Consider the following 6,379-nt stretch of genomic DNA (forward strand, 5'->3'; position numbering starts at 1 on the left):
TGCCACCCATGCGGGCCCAGTAAGAGAATGAGACTCTAATTCTTATAGATTAATCAAAGGCTTTATATGTTTGACAATGATTAATAACAAGATGCCCATACAAAGAGAGTTGTATCCCAATTAGCTAACCTAATTATAAGTTTATAAGTTGTTCCCCACAAGTGCTCTCCATACCTGTGTGGTTCTCCATCCTCCTACATCTCTGTCCTCTCTAGCTCCTCCCTTTCCTTTTTTTTCTTCCTCTCCCAACTCCTCCTCTTCCTCTTTTTACTCCTCCCACCTTAGCTCCTCCTATAAACCTTGAACTTCTGAACTTTTTTCTGCCTACTAAATGTGTAATTGACAGACCTGGGCACCTGGTTTAGGTGGTTCTCAGAACCCAAGGCTAGACATGAATTACATACCACCTGAGATACATCCTAGTGTCATCTCTGAATTTTAAATTCAGGTTGACAATTCTGAATGAATCCCAGTGATTATTTTCTCTGTCACTTGTAAGCTGATAACTAACACACTTCAGATCACTAACAGTGATGAGTTCTCTCTGCTGGCTGCTTGCTCCTTTCACTCGGACAGCTATGGAATCAAAGCCCTCAAAGATGAGGAACTCTAAAGAGACACTTGCTTCTCTCTCTCTCTCTCTCTCTCTCTCTCTCTCTCTCTCTCTCTCTCCTCTCTCTCTCTCTGCCACTAGGTTATTAAACAACGGGCATCAAATTTTACCTCATGCTGAGGGTGTAAAAACCTGAAGTCTGGTGTAAGGCAGAGAAGGGGTTCAACCTGCCTCGAGTGATACACTCCAACAGCCTCTCTCACAATTAGCTCACATAAGCTCATTTCCTGGTTTTGTTTCATTCAGGCTATGGAATGGTAAGAGAGCTTCAGAAAAGCAGGGAAAGGAGTCTTCCCCTTTCTGATTTGACCAAATTCAACAATGCCATGTTCTTTTTACCAATTTCTTTTTTAAAAAATTTACAGGGAAACTATATGGTTTAAGTGTTGATGGACCTTGGTGCCCAACGTCACACTCTGTCTTGGTGTAGCTGCCAGGGCAGATTCAGGTTCAAGACACCATTCTCCTCCCTGAACTTGACTTCAATAGGGTCTGGTGACATTTGGTCTCCCATTCTAGTCTTGATGTCCTTATTAAGTTTATGTTCTGTGCACCCTTGGTTCTCACCTTTCTACCATGACCGTGTACTTTATAAATTATTCTGACTTGGTTATGTTATTGGGCATTTGAACCTGTTTCTAGTTAGGGCATTGCTCAGCCCTTAGCATACACCTTTAATCCCTCTGGCTGGAATACAGACAGACACGCCCTTAGTACTCAACTTTAATCTCAAACAATGAAAGCAAAGTTAGTGTAGAAGGAAGCACCCATGTTTGAAAGTGATATCTAATTGAGTGGCAGACAAAGTGAGGCATCTGAGAAAGATTTGACAGAATAGGATATGCCCAACTCACATAAGAAGAGAGAGGAAAGGGAAGCTACTTAAGAGACAGACAGTACAGGAGGGGACAAATACAGCACAGGATACAGTAGAGTACAGTACAGGATTCAGGAGAATTCATGGAGAGCAGTGCAGTAGAGGTGAGAGGGAGTATGTAACAGCACAGAGAGGGAGAAGGAGGCAGTTTTACCAGGAGAATTCTACAGAGACAGATTGAAGAGAGAACAAACTAGACACAGGTGAAGACAAAACAGACCAGAGAATAAGAAGGAGCCAGAAGATTAGAAGAAAAGATTGCCAGAGTTAGTTTGAGGCCAAGCAGAGCAATTCAGAGGCTGAGAGAAAAGCCAGGTTGAGTAAGTCATCTGGGAGAGGAGTATGAACCACAACAGCTGAGTTGAACCTGCCAGCTAGAGTTCATAAAGAACAAGAAAAGGTCAGCTTAGTCTCAGAGACTGAAAACATTCTAGGCCTAGATTAGATTGTATGGCAGCTGGAAACTTCCAGGACTAGGCCCAGGTTAGCAGATGGAGGCAGCAAGCCTCCCAGACAACAATTAAAACAGGAGAATAAAAGTTACTTTTACAGGATTACCTGTGTCTTTCTCAGAATAGGCAGTTTGAGTGAGTCCTCCCTTAGAGTGTTTTGGGAGCTGTCTCTATGTGGTCAAGTGAGGCCTGTCTCCAAAGGTAGAACTGAGCTTCTCTCTTAAATTTATGGAAAGCAAAAGCTGTCCCACCACTACCACCACCACCACCACCACATCACATCAGGCTATTTCTTTTTAAAATGAAAAAACTGGCAGTGTAACTCCCCAGGCCAAGAAATATCTGTGGATAGATAGATATCCCTGAAATATGTTGTGGGATGGAGAGACATAAAGTGGCAAAAACTATCAAAGGTTTTGTTTGGGGGAAGCAGAAAAGGCAGAGGGACCACGGAGGAAAATACATCTGTAAGGAATGCTATGGCACAGAAATGATCAAAAATTGTGGATGAAGACACCTAGCATGAGGTTTTATCTGTTTTGCAGTTATGTACTTTGATGAACCCCATCCTATACTCAGGCTGTCAACACTGACTCCAGGGAACTGTCAGCCAATATGTAATATACAGTTACTTGCTCGAGAGGAAACTTAGATGTTTTACGATAATGTGCCTAGAAAAAAGTGAGGTGATCCTTGGAACTCAGGTGACATGAAGAGCTACTAAGTAACTAAGTACTAAGTGATGATTTCATTTACTGATGAAGTATAAGAAGCTGGACTCAAAAGCCAAGCATGGTGATTTCAGTACTTGGAAGGAAGTTAGAGGCAGGATAATCAGAAGTTCAAGGCCATCTTTGTCTCTTTTATGGTTTTGTTTTGTTTATTTAGTTTGGGACAAGATCTCCCTATGTAGCCTTGTAGGCCAGGCTATCCTTGAATTCAGAGAATCCATAGCAAGTTTCAAAATAGACAAGGAGTGGTGGTTTGAATATACTTGGCCCAGGGGATATACTACTTTTAGGTGTGGCCTTGTTGGAATAGCTGTGGCCTTGTTAGAAGAAGTGCATCACTGTGAAGGCGGGCTTTGAGATCCTTTGCTCAAGCTCTGCCCAGTGCAGAAGAAACCCTCCTCCTGGATGCCTGCAGAAGAAAGTCTCCTGGCTGCTTTTGGCTCAAGATGTAGAACTCTAAGCTCTTCCAGAACCATGTCTGCCTGCAAGCTGCCATGTTTCCCACCATGACAATAATGGACTGAACCTCTGAAACTCTTAAGTCAGCCCCAATTAAATGTTGTCCTTAATAAGAGTTGCCTTGGTCATGGTGTCTTTACACAGTAATGAAATCCTAGTTAAAACCCGGGGCTACATTGAGAGACTCTGACTCAAAATGGAGAGGAGGGGTATACGTTTTGTGAGTTTCTCATTGGCAGGTATATTATCATTATATCCTTTGTGTTATTACGTACAAACCAAATGTTCTTCGACAACCTACAAGTTGTACTTTCTGCTCTGGCTGCACTCTCTGATTTATTTCAATACAACACCCTAATAATGTTTTCTTTCTTACAGTACCGTAGGCTTCAAGTTGAGAGTAACTGTTCAGGTGTCAGACTAGATCAGAATAGTTGCTTTCAGCTACTTGGAAGCTGACTTCCAGTTTTCCAGAAAATTGTCTTTTTTTTTTTTTTTGGTTGCTGTACTTTAAATATTTTAAAGATATTTTCTTGTTATCGTAAACAATCATCCTGGAACTCACTCTGTAAATCAGGCTGGTCTTGAACTCAGAGATCTACTGTCCTCTGCCTCCCAAGTGCTGGTATTAAAGGCATGCTCCATCACCACCTGGCTAGTTCTGACTACTCTTAACTGTTATTTTTATTGACAATTGTTTTTTATCACTGCAAGTTTTCTTACCTACTTTGAAGCCAACTAAAACAAAAGCTGTATTTTTTCTCTATAGCAACATACTGTAAATATATGTATACAAATGATCTGAAAGAGATAATATTGCCCCATAGGATACTGTTTTTCACCAAGATGCTATTTATTTAATATGTTTAATATGTGGTATTTCCAGAGTAGACAGTCAGTTATTTCTTTCTTTCTTTTTTTCTTTTTGTTTTTGTTCTTTTTTTTTTTTTTGAGACAGGGTTTCTCTGTGTAGCCCTGGCTGTCCTGGAACTCACTCTGTAGACCAGGCTGTCCTCGAACTCAGAAACCTGCCTGCCTCTGCCTCCCAAGTGCTGGGATCAAAGGCGTGCGCCACCACTGCCCGGCGTAGTTGTTATTTCTGACTTAAGAAAAGCACATAGTGAATATATAATATTTCTATCTCTTGACAAGATCTCTTTGTAGAGTTGGCTTTCCTGGAACCCATTTTGTAGATAAGGCTTGACCTCAAACTCACGGAGATCCTCTTACCTCTGCCTCCAGAGTGCTCTGACTAAAGGTGTGCACCACCACATCTGTCCTCTAGAAGGCCCCTTACCTGCTGCTGTGGTTAAAGCTATATTTCTAAAGAGGACACTGGAAAGACATTAACATAAGCACCTTTATCCGAAAGAACTCTGCCTACCTCTGCATACTCATCAGAAGCCACTTCCCTTACTGGTGTGAGGCCAGTCTAGGTTTAGTGGAAAGTAAACAAACAAACAAAAAAACAATAAAAAAAAATAAATCATGAAAGGAACCAAAACTAGCAATACAGCATAGTCTCTACAGATTCATATATATCTGCACTGGCACTTGATTGAGTTACTGTCACATGTATGAAAACAAGATGAGTTTAACCTAAAATCAGTAGTGTTGTAAAAAGAATTTGAATAAGCCTCAAGTCTATTAAGGTGAATGACACTAAATACACATTACCTGTCATTTTAAAACAGCACATTGTTTTCAGGTAATAACCTGCTATTGATACCTATAAAAATGTGTTGCCAAGTTACTTTCATGAGTCAATAAAGAATCGCAATTATGGGGGGAAAAAGTTGCTTTTGAAACCGGGTCTCCTGTAATTCAGGCTGTCCTTGAACTTTTTATCCATACAAATTTGAGAAGTACAAAGACAGAGTAAAAAGCAGATAGACCAAACAAGGTCAAGGATGGCATAGAGATGCTTGGTACAAAAGACAGAAAAGTCCAGCAGAGCAAAGTCAGGATGCTGCAGGTGTTAGTGAGGAAGTACAGGATCCACGAGGGGCAAGAGACTTTCTGAAGGCTGCAGTCAGTCATACCACTTCCTAACTGCAACTGCTAGGAAAGTGAACTTTCACATCTTCTTCTGTTCTCTCAATTGCCTTGTAAAGATAAGTTTATTCGTTCAAGGTCTGGAAAGCTCCGACTTCATAGGCAGCATGTATTCACAGTATCTGTTCTTGAGAAGTACAGGGGTAGGGCTGGCTGGCCGTTTCCCTTTGCACGGTGTTCTCTATGCTTGAGGTCTTACTCTTTTCTATCATTATTCTCTCTCTCTCTCTCTCTCTCTCTCTCTCTCTCTCTCTCTCTCTCTCCCTCCCTCCCTCCCCCCTTCCTCTCTTCACTTTCTTCCTTGGCCCTCTCTACTTGACAGAATCTTTGCCTTGGGTTTCCTGTTTCTTTCTCCCTTCTATAGTCACTGTCTCCTACTTTACTAGGCTTCCATTTCTAGGAACAGCCTGGCTGTTCCATCATGGTGGACTAGCAAGATGCAAGAGGATATGACCTGCCCAATCTACATGGACTTTCTTTCTAAGACTCTTTTCACCATTGACGGCAAGCACAATTTCTGCCTGCAGTGCATCAGTCACGCTGGGGAAAGCTTCAGCCAGCTTTCTTGAATACCTACTTTGCAATGCCTTAGAGAAAAGAAAGACATTCAGACCCAACTGGCTGTTAACCACTCTAGTGATGGAAATCCAAACTATGGAAGTTGAAGGGAAAACACTGAGATGTCAGAAGCATGGGGAGAAACTATATTACTTCTGCGAGCATGAGGAGGGTTTCCTCTGTGTGGTGTGTGTCCAGACTCTAAGAACCTAAGATCCCACAATGTCAGCTTGATAGAAGAGGCTGCCAAGAACTACCAGGTAGGCTTTTGGGTCTTACTCAGCCCAGCAGAGTAGAGTCCCTGGGGACAAGAGCTGCTGCCTGTCCCAGTTGATTGACAGGCCTTGTTCCACCCTTTGAATTTGAATTAGCAGTTTGCATCCAAGCCTAATGATCTTCAAGAGCTTAGTTCTGGGCTGGAGAGATGGCTCAGTGGTTAAAAGCACTGACTTCTCTTCCAGAGGTCCTGAGTTCAATTCCCAGAAACCACATGGTGGCTCACAACCATCTGCAATGGGATCTGATGCCTTTTTCTGGTGTGTCTGAAGAGAGTGACAGTGTACTCATATACATAAAATAAATCTTTAGAGAGAGAGAGAGAGAGAGAGAGAGAGAGAGAGAGAGAGAGAGAGAG

Source organism: Grammomys surdaster, unplaced genomic scaffold (genome assembly GCF_004785775.1).
Source record: "Grammomys surdaster isolate TR1022 unplaced genomic scaffold, NIH_TR_1.0 125231, whole genome shotgun sequence".
In the NCBI taxonomy this organism is placed as follows: domain Eukaryota; kingdom Metazoa; phylum Chordata; class Mammalia; order Rodentia; family Muridae; genus Grammomys; species Grammomys surdaster.